A 20,417-nucleotide genomic window follows, 5' to 3' on the forward strand; every position below is an offset into this window, starting at 1 on the left:
AACTCGTTGTAACCCACCAAAGGCCCCTGTTCTAGCAATAAGCTCTGCCACAAAGAGCCTGTAGGCATACGCGAGGCAAAGCTGGGTTTGCTCACAATACTGTCCTATCTATAGCTTTGATAGGTATCACCGATTTGGAAATATAACGATTACATCAGATGCAACTTCATAAGGTACTGGAGGTCTCTACTGGCTGCTTGTCAGCTGAAGTCCTATGAGGACTTATGTTTACCAAACTAAATCTCCCCAAATATTTACCATAAAACATAAAGCTTTTTGGAGTTAATTTTAGATGAACTACTCTACTTTTTAGCTGCTGCCTGATTTATCAGGAGTGAACCGCAGAGCTGATAACTGTGATCTGCTCATGCAATCAAAGGTTTCTAAGATCAGCAAACTGACACTGGCAGAAACACAAAGAATCTGAAGAAGCAAAAAATCCCCAATAACAAAATAAGTGTTACATTTCAACATACATACTTCAAAATATACATTTCAGATATTTGAAACTAATATTCCTTGGGCCTTTGCATATGCATCTGTGACTTGTGTATAGGGAACCTGGAAAATCAACAAAAGGAACCAGAACAAATTAATAATCCTCTCCTTCAGAAAATTAAACTTCACTCTGCTAAATTAGTTGACCTTCTAAGTTTGCCCCAGGGGAACTATGTAAGATTGGAGGGTTTATCTGAAGAAATAAAGATGAAAACTGGGATGAAGAATGTGAGGTAGCTAGAGGAGTGGATGGGCCTGGAAAGGTTTGTTTAGTTACCTTAAAAGAAAGTTCACTGAAAGAGGGAACTACCCCCACCTCCACATAAAGGTAGATTTTGTCATGCCTTATTATTTACTGTGAGAGGCTTATTTACCCTACTAAGAATGCGTGTAGAGAGGAGAAGGAAAGAGTCTTCAGAACTCAGCACAAAGTGCACTGCACCAACTTGCACAGGGAACAAAAAGGCAGTACAGAAAGTTGTTTGCAAGACAGTCCAAATTGAGGTAGAATGAGAACACCTTCATTGTGGACATCATTTCAAACCACCACAGACACATGAACTGAGGTGACACGGATATCCAAGAATTGTAGAAATACCAGAGCATCTTTCCTCTGGTATTTAAAACATACTGGGTTTCTAGAAGAAGTAGAAACAAAAGACAAATGATAGTGCAGCTTCTTCAAAAAAGAAAAAGTTAAACATGGACGGTTAACTCCTATTGTAGAGGTCACCTGCTCCTGCAGGCTTACGGTCTTCTTAGCAGAAGGGATTCAATGCCGCACCATACAAACTATTCTGGGAAAAACATGTATTTTTGCTTACTTTGTAGATTTTATTAATGGTGGTTATTGCTACACAATTTTTAAAAAACTGTGATATGGGTTACCTGTTAGGATGGTTAATGATGATAATCATATGAGTAGACTGAGGTACACTAAAAAGACTCCTATGATTTCTTAAACTATGAAAACTGTACAGCTAGTCCCAGCTACTAGGAAGACTTGGACACATCTTGATACAGCCATAACTTTGCTGCTACAGGCAGATTCTCACTGGTATGGTTCTTGCAAAAAGGTGATCTGACCAATATCTGATAACACTCGCATGCCACTTGCATTGATGGAGAGCAGGAAGCTTAACCTTTGACCAGAGAAGTAATAACAGTGTAAGCTTTTCTAAAAAAGAAAAGCTAGAGGAATTAGTGTCCAGTATCAGTCACAAAGTGCATTTAGGGCTCTCTGTAAATCTCGCTGAGGCATTTAATGAAATGGTCATCTTCCTGTGTAATTTGAAACGGATGTAGGAGTTTTTCCACTGACAATAATGATGTTTAAACTCCCAGAGGACTAGGGCTAAACCAAAAAGGGCTTATGACACTGAGGAGTGCAGGGTTTTCATGGACTCTGATCTGGTACCTTGAACCCATATGCAGGACTTTAGTATCTGGAAGAGCAAATGACAATCAGCCACCTCTAGATGGGATCTCCACCATCAGCATGGTAAGCAGGGGTCGCTTACCTCTGGCCACTTCGAAACACTGAGGAGTGCAAGTTTATGTGGTCTGTTTAAAAGAAAAATACATAGTGTTTCCATCTTGTGTGTCCTGTTGTTTTTACAAACATGTATCACAATTCACGGATCAGAAGATTTTTCTAGCATGTGGAAAGCTTAGATTCAGCTCCTTCTTCCCATTCCCCATATGACTGATTCAAAATCTATCTGCTCCATTTCCAGCAGTTGTCCCGAGGAGCATCAGAGGAGGACTCCATCCTAACAGTGCTGAGGATGCTCACTGACTACTACAGCGAATGGAGTGCCTGGTCTTTTTTCCCCCACTGTATGTACTGGTACCAAGCATCACTATCTCATAAAAAATCAACTTACAAGCCCAAGTCCATAAATATTAGTAAATAAGGAATGGAACAACACATTGTAGGTTGGCTTCCACTAACTAATTAAAGATGGTTTATTCTAATAAAATGTTTGATGTCAGCTAGGATGTTTATTTCTTTGTTTGAGAAAGATTAATGGGCCTATTTTCTACCGAACTTTCATCATGATGGTCAATTTTTATTGTGATTTTCAATTTAATGTGCTTTTATCATGATTCTTTAATCATCCTATCTCGGCTCCCTCAACATGAAATTCTTTTATGACCTTGCCAACAGTTTCTTTCTGATGTCAGAACCCCTGTGTGAGCAGGTGTTCCATGCTTTGGCAGTGATAGAATTATTCTTTCATAGTCTATAGAAGCTCTTAAGCTGCCTTCATCCCCATAGCATCTAAACTGCAGCGAGTAGCACATTAACTGACAAGACTAACATCCATCATCTTTGCTTCATTCTCCTCTCTTGAGGAAGCGTGTGTGTAGGGGAACTATTAGTTTGGGTGGGGTTTTCAGTGTATTTTTATTTTTAAACTTTCACGCTTCTAAATGTCTATCTCAGAAAAATTCTCCCCTCACATGGAGCAGAGGCTGCAGAAAAGTTTCTACGGGTCTTTCACTGCTGCTATTATTTACGCTTGTGTCTCCAGTCAGTCTCTATCTTGTCCAGAAATGACACTTATCATGACCAATAGCCTGGTCAAAGTTTTAGAAAAGGGATGCTTTATTAGAGCATTTTATACTGATGAACTCTTTTACAGCTGTACTAGAAATAGCTTTCCAAAATAAGGATTGCTTTGCATGGTCTCCCAAGTAATGCAGCACCACTAGTAGCTAGAAGGAGTACTCCTTACATGTGTAGCTACCAATAAAAAGACATTCAGTTGAAGTTTCACCAGTGAGTAAAGTCTGATGATTGCTGTTAAAGACTATTCTTAACTTTATGGTTTACTTGTTGTTTTACTCATTCAGCTTAATATTTAGGAATATCTCCAAGATAAGGGGATCCTAATACTGAATCTAATGTAGTATTCTAGCATGAGGGCACTTAACCCCGGAGAGCTGGACAGTCACTCTGTTATTAAGAAACGTCGTGAAATCAAAATATAATTGCAGATTAATTTCTTATCAGTGTTACTATGTAACATCAAAACACTTAGAGGTACTACTCCCTTAGCACACTTTAAAAATGGATTAGGAAAACAGTACTACTATCCATCCAGGACACGACTGTCTCGTGATTGTACTCCTTCAACTCACTCACAGTCTTACTTCCGTGGCACTTCTCATTCTTAGCTCCCTGACACTTCTCCACATGGAGAGGAGCTGCCAAGTCCTCTGGCACCGTAAGTTCCCCTTATAACAAGATGGAGCATCAAATTAAACAGGAAACAGACCCGCTTCAGCGTGCCATCAGCTATATAGATGATAAAATACTCCTGGACCACAGGAGTTCTCATCTAATCTAACATGGTCAGTAATACTCACAGTCCAGTGGAATACCAATTAGTATGATTTCATTACCAGTTGCGGTGAATTTAAAAAGCTTCAGTTCTCAAACTCTGATGATTTCTTGAAGAACACAGATATTTTTTTACATTTTTTTTGTCTAATGAAAACAGAAATCAAGTACACAAGACATAAACCCCCATATAAATAGAACCCAAAATACATTACTTAAAAGAAAATTTCATTGTCTGGGAGAGCTAGAGTTGTGATTCTTGAACACTCAGGTTTGATACTGCTGATGTTGCCAAGTATGAAATAGCCCTTGCTGACAGATCTGTGAGGAAAACCTGAACTCTGTGAAATTTCCATACCTCCCAATTTTCCCTGCTTTGTTTTGAAAAGGTCAGTTTTCCTATTTCACAAGAAATCACCATTAATTATTTGCCTCACTCTTGCCACAAAGCCACTTACACCATTTCCTGTTGGATTTCACCCTCCACCTCTGGTGCAATTAGCAAAGGAGTTTTTATTCATGCTCCGATTTCTCCGCACTGCCGGTGTTCTGCTCTTTCCCCATCTCTCACAGTTCCTTCCCTTTCTTCTGCTGCCCGATTTTTCTCCAACCCCTCACTCTCGACGCTAGCCTTCCTACACCTTTTGTGCTCTCCCTCTTCCATCACACCCTTCCATTTTGTTTCCTTGTCAGCCCAGCAGCAGAAATTAAACTGACCAGCAGCCCTGTCCCTTGCTGGTATTTCAGAGCTTTGGAGCCAGATCAGTTTTGCGGAGCTGCTCGTAGAGGCAAGGAAGAGCTGGGGGACAGCCACCAAAGGGGAAGGAGCAGGAAGGCAGCACAAAGGGCACAGTGAGGCTACACGGCAAGCGGAAATGTGCCTCTGACATGAAGGGAGACGCACAGCTCCATCCATTGATCACCATCCTGTGTCTCCTCCCTGCAAAGCCTGTGAGCAAAAGGCAGCGAGTGTTGCGAGGTATACTTACAGCTGAAATGCCTACACTCCCGTGGAGGCTGCACAGGCAGGTCTCCGTGTATTCTTGTTGAGAGCAGAAAGAGGCTTCAGGATTTTCTCTAGATAGGACTTCCCGAAGGGATTGAAATGTGGAACTATTTTGAGGTCTGATTGACATATCAGTTCCACAAAACACAAACCGCTCCCAGGTCTGAGCAGTGCACAGTGGCTAATTCCTTTGTCCATGAACACAGTATCTAACTCACTATTTTACAAATGTTGGGATATCCTGAAGATGAAAGGAACAATGTATACTACATCCACAGTCCCATAATTAGCATTTAGCATCAGAGAAACCACTAAAAAAGCCGTGACTTTCCTGTGGGCAACGACATACTAGAAGTTCAGCATAACCTTTGCATACTACTGACTCAATTATCCAAAGAAAACAAAGAAAGAAGTGCTTTTAACTTCCCATGATCTGTGACAGTGGAGCTCTCTCTCACTCTCCTCTGTTCTGGAGCTCTTCTAGTACAGTCAGTTCACTCTGGCCCTGGAGATCACTGCTGTGGGCATATTTCCAAAACTTCCCCTTTCTTTTTGTAAGGAGAACACATTACACTGAACAGCCGTGAAAATTTCCTGAAAATGAATGTTTTGTATCTCACTGTGTGGAATAGTGACTGGATATTTCATTGGCATGAAAATCCTGTACTGTAGCTTTACCATATCAAAGGCCATACAGCCCATATATCCCACAGACTGTTGTCAGTTCGTACACTCACTCATCTACACCAACTTCTTTCCTGTTTCAACCCCATTCAGCATGATGCTGAGCTGTCATTCACAACCACATACAGTCTTCCCATCACTCCATTCAAGTAACCTGTCTTCTAGACCACTATAGCAAAGACGTAATAGGAAAAAGATCCAAAAAAATAGAAAATGAGTCTGAGGAGGTAACAAAATGCTTCCATTTATATCTTCTTTCCACTAGATGTTCACAAAACTGAAACACAGAAGCCTCAATGAAGAGCAGGGGAAATGTCTTTCAGCCAACACCGAATTAATCTGTAACTTCAGCTGTCTTAGAAGTCACACAGTATATTCCATGATAATTCTGAATACGAAGTGCTGGAAAAATACACATTCAGTGAGTTAAGTTATTATATATATTTAACTTACGCATTATTTTCTGTGGAATTCTCTGTCTTCGTGTAGTCTGTAGGAATCCAACCAGTAAAAACATCAGAATAAATTATTCATATAGACCAATCCCAGCAAATAATCTAAATTCTTCTTAAAACAGTTTTGAGCATCAAAGTTGCTTAGCCAGGCTTTCTGTAGACCAGCACACAACTATTACGGCCAAGATCAGTCCTATTTTACATGAGTTATCCTTCAGAATTGAAACCTGGAATGAGCAAGGCAACCTGTTATGGTGATTCTGGACTATCATATAAAGGAAAACCTACAGATCTCTCTAAATATTCCACACTTTTCTAAATAGGGAACTCTCCCTCTTATCTGGAAAGTCTGTGAGAACCAGGGAGAATTCATATAAACCTTGCATTCTCTCCATTCTAGCTACTGTCAGTATAAGCAAGATTTTGCCTAGCTCAGGACTCATATATGACCTTCATATGTTTGGATGAAGAAAACCCTTCAATTGCATGGGAAAACTTGCAGAAATATTACCCTCTGAATGGCTATTTCTAATAGAGTATAAAAGTCTAGATGACACAAGTGAGTCTAAACTTTGTAAAAAGCAATAGACTATTTTTAGTAGAAAATCTGGTAGCTTTTAAAGACAGATACATTTGTACACCTATATTACAAAAATGTTATCCTTATTTTTGTACCCACGTGATCTTTTATTGCTGATGGAGATTACAAAATTTACATTAATGTTGAGGGAAAAACCCCAACTTATTAACTGGGGCATACAGAGGAGTGTGAAACTATCATTGTGTTTTCTGTCACAGGCTTTTCTCTTTATCAAATCCTATTATGTCCCACTATCCAGACATCATAAATACTAGGGAGAATTTCCTACTCAGCAGTCTGATAGATATGGTCATCTGTCTTCAGCTCAATGAAAGAGACAACAGAGTTTCTGCAGTATCACTCTAGTGAAGCTATACCCCTGTTTTAACCCCGAAGCAGCATGCTGTTAACCTGAGACACAGAGGGAACCTAACCACTAATTTACATTTGCAATATATTTCTTTCTTTTTACTGGTTGAAACTGACAGTCCTGGGAAAGTAAGTCACCTTCTGCAGACAAATGCAGCACTGTGCTAACCCGAAACACACAGCCATTAGTAAACAGCATCTTTTGCAACATGCAAATGTGCAAGTGCTGTGATGTATCCACATTGCCAGGTCTCTAAAGGGATGTGGTAGAAATGCATGCAGGAAGAGATCTCCAACGTAATTTAAAGCTCATACAAAATATCATGTCATAGAATCATAGAATGGTTTGGGTTGGAAGGGACCTTAAAGATTGTCCAGTTCCAACCTCCTGCCATGGGCAGGGACATCTCCCACCAGACCAGACTGCCCAAGGGCCATCCAACCTGGCCTTGAACACCTCCAGGGATGGGGCAGCCACCCGCTTCCCTGGGCAATCTGTGCCAGTGTCTCCCCACCCTCATCATGAAGAATTTCTTCCTACTGTTTAATCTGAAACTTCCCCTCAATTTAAAGCCATCCCCCCTCATTCCGTCACTACTTGCCCTTGTAAAAAAGTCCCTCCCCAGCTTTCTCGTAGCCTCCTCAGGTACTGGAAGGCCATTATAAGGTCTCCCTGGAGCCTTCTCTTCTCCAGGCTGAACAACCCCAGCTCTCTCAGCCTGTCCTCATAGCAGAGGTGCTCCTGCCCTGTGGTCATCTTCATAGTCCTCCTCTGGACCTGTTCCAGCAGTTCCATATCTTTATGTTGGGTATTCCAGAACTGGACACAATACTCCAGGTGGGGTCTCATGAGAGCAAAGTAGAGGGGCAGAATCACCTCTCAACCTGCTGGCCACGCTTCTTTTGATGCAGCGCAGGATACAGTTGGCCTTCTTGGCTGTGAGCACTTTACCAAATAGATATTTTATGATGAAGCCCTGAATTTTTATTACGTTTGCAACATTGATGGGATTGCTCTCACAATGGAGTCCTGTTCTGCTGTGACCAGAAAAACATTTTAGGTCCAATTCATTCTTACTGTCTCAAGCAAAATGAACATAACAGCTATAGCCTATTTTTGGCCTGTATTTTTTCCATGCCTCTTTTTAAAAATTACACTGTATTTTAGAGATAGCTACTTCCTCTACAAGACATAGGCTGATAATGAAAACATCATTAATTTATAGTATGGAGCCAGATAGATCTTTGACAAAACACCTTGTAAATGGCTCTAACAGAGTAATATTGACTGATTCTGTCAATACTTAGTAAGGAATTTGTTGCAATATCACAGAATCATAGAACAGTTTAGATTGGAGGGTACCTCTGGGATGTCATCTGACCCAGCCTCCTGCTCAAAACGAGTCCAACTAGATGGGGCTGCTCAGGGTCTTGTCCAGTCAAGTTTTGACTGTCTCTTAGGTTGATGACTTTATCTCTCTGGGCCCCTGCTCCAGTATTTAACCACCCTTGCAGTGAATTCTTTTTTCTTACTTAATCTGATAAAAATTTCCCATGTCACAGCTTGCATTTATTGCCTCTTGTCATATCACTGTGTGCCTCCAAGAAGAGTCCGTTGTCTCTACAGCCTCTGATCATTGCAGACGGCAAAAAGGATCCCCTCTCCAACTTCTTTTCTTAAGGCTGAATAAGCCCACATCCCTCAGCCTCTGCTCATATGTCAGGTGCTCTAGAGGCCATCTTGGTGGCCTCTGCTGGTCTCCTTCCAGTATGTCAACATCCCTTTTGTGCCAGAAAGCCCACAACTGGAGGAAATACCCAAGATGTGGTGGGAATAATCACTGCCCTTGTCCACATAGCTGCAATCTTGCTATTACAGTACTGAATGCTGCCGGCCTCATTTGTCACAAAAATACACCGCTGTCTCCTTTTCAGCTTCTTGCCTACTGGGACCTTCAAGTCTTTTTCTGCCACACTGCTTCCATTGTCCAGTTTGTATGGTTGCATGGGATTGTTTTGTCCCACTTGCAAGACACTTTACTTGCCTTCACTAAAACCCATGAAGTCCCTGTCAGCCCATGGCTTCAGCTTGTCTAGGTCCCTCAGAATAGCATCCCTGCCCTCCAGCATATTGACTGCTCCCCACAACCCAGCGTTGCGCACAAACTTACAGATCGTGCCCTCTGTCTCATTGTCTGGGCTGTTAATAAAGATGTTGAATGTTCTGGTCCCACTGTCAATCTCTGAGGGCTGCCACAAGGAACCAGCTGATAGGTGGATTTTGCTCCTTTGAGCCTGGTGAACCAACCAATTTTGTTGTGCCTTAACATCCACTTATCCAGGGCAAATCTACCACTTAATGTACAAGGATATTACAGGAGATTTTGACACAGGCCTTACTAAAGTTAATGTTCTCCCCATGTTCACACAGCCAGTCATCTTATCAGGTTGGTCAGATGTCCTGCAAATCAGAATGATTGTTTGTGTCCTTTGAAGAGGTGGTCTTTGAAGATAAAATATTAATGTAAATTAAATCTATATGTATATGTTTTGAACACTGCTTAAAAGTGTACACTTTCATCTATCATATTTAAAGAATTAAGAATTGGAAAGCATACCCTAAAAAAGGTTTGCTTGGTGCTGTGTAATTGGTTAGTGTGCCTGGTACTATATAATGGTTTCTCACTCAGGAAACAGAACTGGCACAAACAAAATCAATGCAAGCTTGTCAACAAAAAACCTGTAGATCTGTATTGTCTTCGGCAAAGGCAGTTTCTTTTGGGGACATTTTAGCAACATCACAGGTGCTGACAGCAACCTGGAAAACAGAATGATTGTATAAGCTTTGAGTGGTATGAATTGCTAGAGGAATGAATTGCAACAAGAGTGAACTGCAAATCCTCAACTCTTCCCCACAATGAGGGGACTACACCAATAAGAGCAGTTGAATGACAGACACTGTACGCTACATCCAAAGGCGGCCTGAATGTACATTTATTTTTATATCCCTCCTCTCTCATGTAAATTACCTGTAGCATCTTTCAGAGATCTGGCTTTTTCACTTGTGTTGAGACCTCCTAATTACAAAGCAGAGATTGGCCTGAATGTAAGTTTTTGGGAATAATTTTTATACAGAAGTGTTTACATGGTGTTACAAAGGAGACTCCCATGAAAGATACTTAGAGGAAGCGATTTGTGGTCAATGTGAAAATGCAGCTAAAGCATTTGGGCTATGTTATCTCACCTAGGGATTATCTGTTGCTTTATTAGACTAGAGTGACATTAAAGAACTTGATAGTTCTACCATGAACTACATTAGTTTTGATTGTGATCAAACCTATAGACTGCTTCAGAAATGCCTGAGTGAATCTGGGCACTAACTACACTCTGAACAATTCGCCTTTGGACAGGACTGTGCCTTTGATAAGCTCCTGGGCACCCAGGCAGAGCTAGTCCCCTGCAGCACATCCAGCTGATCCGTAGGGTAGAGTAGGAGAGTCCATGGAAGCTCTATCTGCAAGCCAGACTTCCAGCTCCTGATAGAGTACAGATACTTTGGAGCATTTCATATATGTGCAGTGTGTATAAATAAAATATGAAGCACACCAGACTGGCTCCAATTAGGAGCAGCAGCACACTTCTGTGAAGTGGAACTACATTACCATATAAACCATGTTAATTTTCAAAAGTCTCCAAGAGAGACTTTTCCAAATATTTGCAGACAAACCAAAGGGGAAGACTAAATAACACATGGTGAAAGTAGTTAAAATGATGTTCCTCCTCTATTTCACTAGAGAAAGAAAGGTTTAGAAGCTGGAGCTGTGATTACATGTAGAGGAAAATTCCAATACTGTGGTAAATTATTAATTAATATCGATGCACTATCAGTCAGTATAGTGCATTTATGGAGTATTCAAAGTTAGAGAGAGAAGCTAATTAGCAGTCTAGGGGGAAGGCCATTTGAGAAAGCATGGCAGAAACTTTGGCTTACATTTACAGTGGTATTTATTTACAGATTTTATGGGCGACATTGAATCCATGCATTTAGTGGTTTCATAAAGTTAGTTACTAGGTACTTAGTAGTGAAAAAATAAATCTAACTAGATGTAATATATTTTCCCAGATTAAATGCAATGGAAATACATGCACAGGACATGGAGAGGATATCCCTCAGACCAATCTATCACACCCATTCCAGAATTGCTTATTTGATATAAGAAAATCTATGGTTAGGATACTTAGCCAAGTAAATATTGAATTTCTATTCACCTCTATAAAACATATTTCTCTGCCTGGCCAATAAAAAATACACCTACTATGACAGTGAAACACTATAGTGATTTTGGAAATTATGTGAACAGAGATTCACATGCTTACCAATTTTCTCATGACATAGTATCTATTGTACAGCAACACAGATTAATTAAAATAGTTTCAGGAGTTTTTCTACAACATTTACAGTATTGAAATTCATCTTTATGCTTATTGAAAGCTATAACTTTTGAGAATATTTAGAATAGCAGTGCCTGGTTCAAATTTGCATTTTTTTGAGTGAGAAGACTCAGCCATAGATGAAATTTTACTTATGATAACATAATTCCAAGCAATAAATCAACTGTTTGTTGTTCTTGTTAAAACAATGCCCACTGATCACCACTTTTCGGGAGTGGTTTGATTCATATTGCTTTAAAGCCTGTTATCAAAATCAACTTTCCTCCTTTTCCTTAGCATTGCTGTAAGGGTTAACGCCTGCATTATGCAGGTTCATTCACATTTCCTATTCGATGTCACTGAGAAGTAAAAAAAAAAAAAAAAAAAAGTAGATTTGAAATTGTAATTCAGATTTCATTTTAACTGCTTGTGTCTGTTCCCATTCTGATTAAACATAATTTTTTTTGAAACCAAAATGTCACGTTATCTTTATGACCACGTTCTCCATCAAGGCAGTAAAAACTCGAAGGTTTACTGCAAGAAGGGTTCCCCTTACTGGTGACTCAGTGTACTGCAGGATGCAAATCCCGAATGTAGTTTTAAACCTCTAAAAGGATTTAACTCAAAGCAGCTGCTGGTTGTATGTCTTGGTCTGAGGACTCCTCATGCAGTCTTTTTCAAGGGTCATGCTTATGTTCAGCAGTCATATGCCAAATCATCAGTAAATACTGGCTACTGGTTATTGGATTTGCAAGTGTCCTTATGCTATTTGGACACTTTTGAACAGGAGGGACATATTTGCACACGCATGTAAAGGTGTAGGCAAACAGCATGTCCTAAGATACCAATCAATATTTACAGCTACGATACTTATACACTATATAGGACAGTTGGAAGGTTTTATTAGCATTGACATGGAGTTAGTTACAAAAATGAGACAGTGACAATTATGTAAATTATCACTGAAGTACTGCTGAAACCACTAGCGCCTGCTGGTATGCAGCCAGGCTACAGAAACGCCATGGCTTGAGAGAAAGGGTGCTTGCAAACGCAGAGTAGTTCAACACCTCAGCAGTGCATTTTTATACCATCACATAAAGAAGTGGCAGGGCTCAGGAGATGGAATTGAACAGCTAATTCTTCAAGAGTGTCTATCCATTCCTTAAAATGGTTATATGAAAAATGAGTAGCATGTAGTTTTAAGTCCAGATAACTCAATATTTCCCATGGCTGGTCACACCCTATCTCGCCAGAATGAGGAATATCCTATTTCTGCTTGTTAAAAAAAAAACAGCAGAAACATTTTCCTGTTTCCATTTGGAATAGTGGCAGAAACAGTCTCCCATTTCCCATGGCATGTGATTAGACACATCCATAATATACAGAGAATGAGATGGGAAAGTCTGTAGTTGCATTTCCTCACACTGAAGGTAATAAGAAAACCTTAATCTGGAACGGCTGCTGCAGTCAGGTCAGAGGTCTGGGTCAGCTCAGGTGCCCAGGCTAGTCACCTTAGGGTTAGGCTCAACTATGACAGTACTGGGGACTGTGTGCAGCATAACATGAAGCACTCTTACCACCCACCGGCACTGAAGGGCAAAGCTACAGTGTCTCCCACATTTCCTGTCTAATACTTGCTTGCATATACTCCTATACTTATTTCTTGATATAAAGGCAGACACACTCACTGGAAAGTTGGCTTGGTAGAGAAAGCTCCTTCCCTGACAGGTGCTCTCCTGTGGTTAGGGTACAAACAACTCATACATGCTTTCCTGAACGATCACTATCTCCTCCAACCAGATCACACACAGGTACATGCCTCAATGCAGGCTCAAGTCAACTGTGCCTGCATCTTCCCAAGGGCATAGCAGGGCTGAGCATGCTACAGCCCAAATCACTGGTATCACACCTAAGCTTGGCTCTTGCTCATCGGTGAATGGCTTTTTCAATCATGATTACAGCCCATGCCATAGCTGCAATGAGGCCACAAGGCTTCCTGGGACCTGGTGGCCACATCAGGCAAAGCTAGACAGACCCAGAAAAACCCTGCTGCCAGGACAGCCCCTGATCAAAAATCACCTCTTCCGTGGCTCACTTGGTAATACTTCCAGCTGCGGCAGATTCTCCCTTTTAAGTCCCACCTCCAGTTTTTTAGAGCTTTCAGCTGTGGGGGTTGGGCTCCGAGTCTGTGTTTTGTAACCATTTCCAGTTTGAGTGGAGAAAAGACATTCCACAGTGACCATTGTTTGGGGTATTTTTTATTCTAATGCATCAGAGGACGATTTAGTGAGTACAGCACTCCATTAACCATGAATCTGGGATTCAGAAAACACACAGAAATACTTCTTAGTTACAGAACAACCCAAAATCACATTCTTACAGTTACTAAACTGTAGATTCCCACTCATTTTCAAGGATTTCCTTCCATTGTACAAGGTAGCAACAGCGCTGAAAATCCACACTGGTTTTCTAACTAATTCTGAGGCTAAAAGTTGTGGAAGCAAGTCAGCATATTGGAATGCTGCTATAAAATAAAGCAAAGCACAGCAGCCTGATGTTTCCTTTTCAGTAGACATTACTGTCAACACTTTTTTTGCCTGTATTTTCAGGCAAAAAGATGAAACTTCTAACATTTCTTAAGTATCTCATATCCTCTACTCCAAGCACTAATCTAAATGAGAGTGCTGAAAGCTGACACAGGAATCCTTTGACAAGAGAATTGAGCTTCACTGAAGTAATTTTTAATTTCAAGCTCAAAAGTCTGAAATGAGTGTTAGTAGAAACCCTTAAAGTGTTACTGTGCTCCAGCTTGCTTTCAAAGGAAAGAGAATCTGTCTTACAAATGACCAAGCATCTGAAGCATCTGTCTGGCCAGAATGTATGTTGTAACTAATTTAGGCATCTGCTTTTGATGATGCCTTTTTGAGCTGTTGTAGGAAGCAGCCTGCACTAATAGTCATGTATGCCGTTTTTGGCAGTAGGCCTGTTTCCTTAATTAAAGTAATTTCATTCACACAATCAATAAACACACATTTCCTTCCTAAATATATCTTGAAAAAAATGTTACTTTATCTGAAGAGTAATACACTATTTGGCCACGCTATAATAATATTAAATCAATATTTGAAGGAGATTAGGGAACATAATTGAGACTATCAATATCTTCACTAACATATGAATAGTTTCTCACATACTTAACAATAAGTTAAAAAAAAATATTTAAGCTATGCTAGAACAACTGTTAAGACTGCTTCTTTTGGCGCCAAATCTAAAAAAACCCAAAATACATAAAAGCAGAATGACATAAATCAAGTTTGCCTTATTACTTCAGATTTCCTGCCCTTAAGTCAGCTTTGTAACATTGTTTGACGTGTATTTACGCCCTGAACGTCTTTTTAAAAAATGCATATCTTTTTAGATGTAAATTACTTACTTTCACACTTAACGAAGAAGTTTAATTACAGACTTGAACATCAAGACAGAATTCCTTTTGAGTATCACTGAATTTCAGCTTAGACCCCTAGTTCTACTCCAAGGAGCACTTTCTTCTAAGCAGAGGCAAAGGGACATATTAGCATGCTTCTATTTATCTTTTCCTTGCATCATCAAAGCCTCTCCACCACGTGATGAAGCAAGGAAGGCTCGTGTGTTTGGGGCTGGGGGCAACCCAGAGCAACCAGAGTGCTATCTCAGGCTGGGTGGGTGTGTAGACGCGCTTTCTAAGCCACCCCACCTCCATTCTATCAGCATCTTTATCAGAGGTGATTTCCCTCCTCCCCTCCCAGGAAAGTCAGATATCTCTTAACCTCTGAGGCTTAAAGCCATAAATCCCAGCCGGCTGATGCTGTGCTTTGCTAGCAGCTGTCCTTTTAATCCTCCCCAGCAGAGAAGTCTCAACCATGGCAGCCGTGGTGGTGGTGGAATGGGCCTCACACTGTGTCTCCTTGCCTGGTCCTTGGCATTCCTTCATTCCTCGCTACACACACACTCTGTAAGCTTGTTACAGGGATGGGGCTGTGCTACAGCAGGAGGATATTCTACAACTCGGGGCAGCAAAAGCACAACAGATGCCCAAGGTGTTTATTTTGTTGAAAAAGCCGAAGTTCATGCATCTGTGCTCTAATTCTGCGATAACAGAGAGGTCTGATCGGAGAGGCTGTGACAATCACCCTGAGCATGTTCCTGGAAAAGGAATGATGGGTTTCCAAACACACTGCTGTATTGAGAAAGGAGAATAAGGTATGCTCAGCATTACAGCATCCCAATTACCTGAATAATGTACATGAATCACACAACAGGATATACTTTTTCAAGCTGTGCAATAGTACTTCTAGACAAATTCCCTAATTTCACATACATCTTTGGATTTACTGAGAACTAACTATTGCACGTGCATTCCAAGGGACAGAGTATTTTTGATTTCATGGCCTAGAAAACAGACGAAAAACAAAACTATAATTTGGAGGCCATTGTATTGTCAAAATTAAATAGAGACTTAGGCTGCTCCAGCATCTTGTTAGCTTAGCTCTGTGTTGCATTATCTTTCAGTGAGTTTATAGATTATACGAGGAATTGTATTTGGGAGAACAGCCTTCCTCAAACCACTGCACTTACTTGCAGGAATAATGGCCTATCAGTGGGAAAGAAAAGCAAAATCCGGTTTTTAATGTATAGAGAACCAGTTTGGTAAAACACTTTTCAACAAAAGGCCTCTTCCTGCACTGATGGATCCCTTTTTCCTACTGCACTAGGTACGACCCCAGTTAGTTCACTTTCCTTTACTGAATCGTTTTTGGTTGTCTGGTGGTTTTTTTTGTTTTTTTTTGTCTTTTGAGAACCACTGAATTTCAGCTTAGACCCATAGTTCTACTCCAAAGATCACTTTGCTCTAAGCAGAGGCAAAAGGACATGTTAACTCGCTCCTATTTATCTTTTCCTTGCACCATCAAAGCCTCTCCACCATATGATGAAGCAAGGAAGGCTTTTTTTTTTTTTTTTTTTTTTTTTTTTTTTTTTGTTAGTTGGTCTGTTGGAGGGTAGAAAGGCAGCACATGGCCAGGCACCCTTTTCTTGCCCTGACTGGAGGGATCAGTTTCCAGAATAAGACTCTAGACATGGAGGCTTCACCCAGTGTGACTAGTTTGGTCCTTTTGAGATGCGCTCCGCAATAGTTTTGTAAATAAATGAAGAGTTAGTGAATGGCAAAGGATAAGCAGCAAAATTCTTGTACTGTTCTGTAGATTTATTGTGTTTTTGGCTGACTATAGAAAATACCCTATTTTACAGTGTTTATAGGAAGCTATCAGAATTTCTTGTTGTGTATATTTTACATTTATTTGAAAATTAATGTAGTCCACAGTGTACATAAATTTCACAGACTCATAGCTGGCAAATACATAGCACATGCTCTTGAGAAATACTGTAAAAGTCTCCCAAGATTTGTTTCTTCCCCGTCTAAAATCTGCACTGAATGAAGCATATGGTTGCCATTCTCAATTCCTTCCAAAATGGCTCAGAGAACACCCATTTCTCATTTCCAAAAAAGACTACTTAATTCTGTCTGTGTGGTACTGCAAAGTGAGCATAAATTACCCAGTCTCTTCTTACTTATATTATTGTAAGTCCAGTGACTTCAGTGCAACTAATCCTGATTTACACCAGCATAAGCCAGGAGAGACGCAAGGACTCTAAACTTCACCAGTGTTTGTTTTCATACAGTATTTTCTCCTTCTGATGGTTATCCATTAGCCTATAAATCTTAGTAGTACTAAACTCGTACAGCTCATTAATTTTTGAAGTAGTTTGGCCTATTCTTAGAGATATACTTGAGCCAATCCTACCAATCATATGTCCTGGTCCCATTTCCTGATCCCATGAGAAGGCACTAGTCTGAGGAATTCAGTCTCAGCTTTATAACCATGCAGGACCACCTGATGTCTGACTGGGCATGTCTTAGTGGTGTCCTAGGACTTGCTCAGCAGAGTGTAATATTTGAATATTGTCATTCACTACTCCTCTAACTTCGTCATTAACCAACTAAAAATCCCCAGGCTTTAGCATTTGCTAACGTGGACACCAGTGACAGTAATGACTAGCAAGAGAAAGGACGAACCCCACAGGTTTCCGAGATATTCATTCCCCTCATCACCGTTCTCTAGATTACATTTTGACACCTGCTAAGTGGAACAGACATCAGATTGAACCGCAGCAACAATGTTAATCGATTAACATTGTCAGTTAAGAAAGGGATGGTTCAATACACTACAGAAAGAAAATAGTCTCTTTTCATCCACACTGTGTCTTAGGAATCAAACAACATACTCATGAAACAAAATATTAGAAGCATATAATCAGATTGAACTTTCCCTGCCTCATCAAGCCTCTAAGCTATGACTTGTTCAAGGGTTTTAGAAAGTCAATAACCTCCTCTTCAGTTGTTACAGGGCACTGTGCTCTCATGCAATAGTTTTGCATTGAAGAGTGTTATCACTAGAGATTTAATGGTTTAAAAATATTTTCTACTTTGATCAATTAATGAGTTCAACACCCCTCTTTAGTCTTCCCACGCATATGGACCTCCCTATAGTGACAATTGCTGGAAATAACTTTATTCTTGTACAGGAAACTGAAATTATTGTGTAGCAGAACATCAACCTTACATATCCCACCTTATAAATTCCTAAAGTATATACTGATTTGTATTTACATAGTTTATGTTTTTTCCACTTGAATGATTTCAAATAATTTTACAGAGCATTCTTAGAGCTGTGTTACTTCAGCCTTCCCAAATGCTGAGATACAATTTCTATAAGAAGGAATTCACTACATCGTTCTTTTGCTACCAGGACACCACTACTGAACTTGGGACAGCATTATTCCCTTTCTGTGGTGAGGCATTAGAAATTAAGTGACTTGTCTCAGGTCATACACCAAGCAGTAGTGTGGCTGGGATTTTTTCATTCCCCATTCTTCCAACACAAGCAGCATAACACGATGAGGAGACATGCTTTAGCGATGTAACTTTTCCATATCATTTTGCTTTAAAAAATTGTTTATTTTGTCATTGTGTAGGGTGGCTATTAAATGATGTCTGCTACATTTCCACTCTAGAGACACTTGCCTAGCAGCTGGCGTGATAGAAAATAAAGATGGTGCTTATAATTTGAAAAGTGCTTTGGGGCATCTGAGAATCAAAAGTACCCAAGAAATTTAAAGTATTTTATAATTTTAACTAAACACCTTAGCTTTGGAGTTGTTTCTCTGTAAGTAATAAATTAGCATTTCCTCTTTCTAGTTGCTGTCTTTTGGTCTCTGCTATCTTTAATGTGAATTTGCAGCTGTCAAAATGAGTAATATGCAGCATCAATTTAAACCCTGCTTTTCGATAAGTTCAGCATAATAGTTTCACTTCGTCTCGATTCTGTTGATTTCTATTAAATTCTAGATTGTTTTAAATTCCTTGAGACCATCTTGGAAGTATCAATTATAAAATGTAGCCATTTATTAGAATTCAGCTTGAGATAGAACACTCTCGTTTGGCTGGAAAACATTGCTTTCTGTTCTTTGCACTTAATACAGAAGAGGTCATGGAAATATAATTTGCCATTTAAGAAAGCAGAGTGTTTAAAGAAGAAATGTTATAAATTATTGTAGAGATTATCAAAGAAAGAAAAGAGCCTTCAGAAAGAGCATGGATGGAGGTGAAGAACCACACAAAACTTTGCTTTCTGTCCATCTACACAGTTCATGACTAGTAAAAGTCAATGGAAGAGAAGTGATTTGAAAACATCAATCTCAAAAGTGACTCTCCCCATTCACAAAGCAAACTTCCCTCTGACTTGGAAATGGAAAATGAAGTCGTCGGTTCCTGCAGGTCAAAAGATTTTTATAATAATATGGCTTACATCATAGTCCTTAAAGAAACTTCTTATTTCTGCATAACTAGATGTTTTAGAGGATCAGATCTACGCGTGCCGTTTAGCAGTAAAATCCTGCATAAGGCTCCCCCCTGCCTTTTTTCTTTTAACAAGTATTTGTTATTCCAAATGTTTCTCGATGCTCAGAATAAACAGCGACATCCACTGCTTTTCTCCACTGAACACAGCTGATATGCAGGCACCTTTCATAGCCTTAGCTATCTATCTATCTATCTATCTAACATTTGTACAAAAAATATCATTTTCCATCTGTTTTGCAAAAAATAAGATGCTTATCTCACTGAGACCAACAGTAGAAATGGACTGAGAAAACAATGTCTAGGAATACATTAGGGTTAATCTGGAGCTTAAAACTGTGTTAAAACTCAGACTGAATGGTATTGAAATCTTGTTGGCTGCTCTTTCACATTTTTGTTCAAGAGCATAGATGATCTCATAGATCATCTGGAGGGTGTTTATAGTGTGCTTGACAAATATACTCACAGTTTTTTACATCTTATTCGTTACTTTATGTATTCCCTGTCTACAAACCGTCCAATATGTGAATTTTCATCTAACTTGTGTGCAAATATTAAGCAACCAGTTTGAGGCAGATGAGATATTCAGTATTTTCTTTTTAATCTACATCCCGCTTTTAAATCCTTCTTTGACTTTTTACACATAAATCTAAACATCATATTTTCTATTAATTATTCCAACTGAAGTCATCACTAATGTTGATAAACTGATTACTAAGTCTTCTTGACTAAAACTCGGATGGGAACTAAATTACTACCAAATGTGTACTGGTTTCCATTTTTAATTTTCCTTTCAGGGACACCAATAATTTCAGCCAGAAATTACTGTTTTACCTAACACTAACAATTAGTTCACTATCAATTCCCTACTATGAGTCTTGGGTTTCTTACTTCCCTGGTCTGGAGCAGTACCATTTATTTCCTCCAGACCAATAAAATAGGAAGGGTACAGCATTGGCTTCTGGCCAGGTTCACCTTGGCCTCAATCCTACTGTTGCAGGTGGAACTTCATTATATATGTGGACAGTTATTTGTGCTTGCAATTACACGTCTAAATTATCAGGGAGATTCACTGATATAACCTTTGGCAT

The sequence above is a fragment of the Cuculus canorus genome, chromosome 6, assembly GCF_017976375.1.
Source record: "Cuculus canorus isolate bCucCan1 chromosome 6, bCucCan1.pri, whole genome shotgun sequence".
Lineage (NCBI taxonomy): Eukaryota > Metazoa > Chordata > Aves > Cuculiformes > Cuculidae > Cuculus > Cuculus canorus.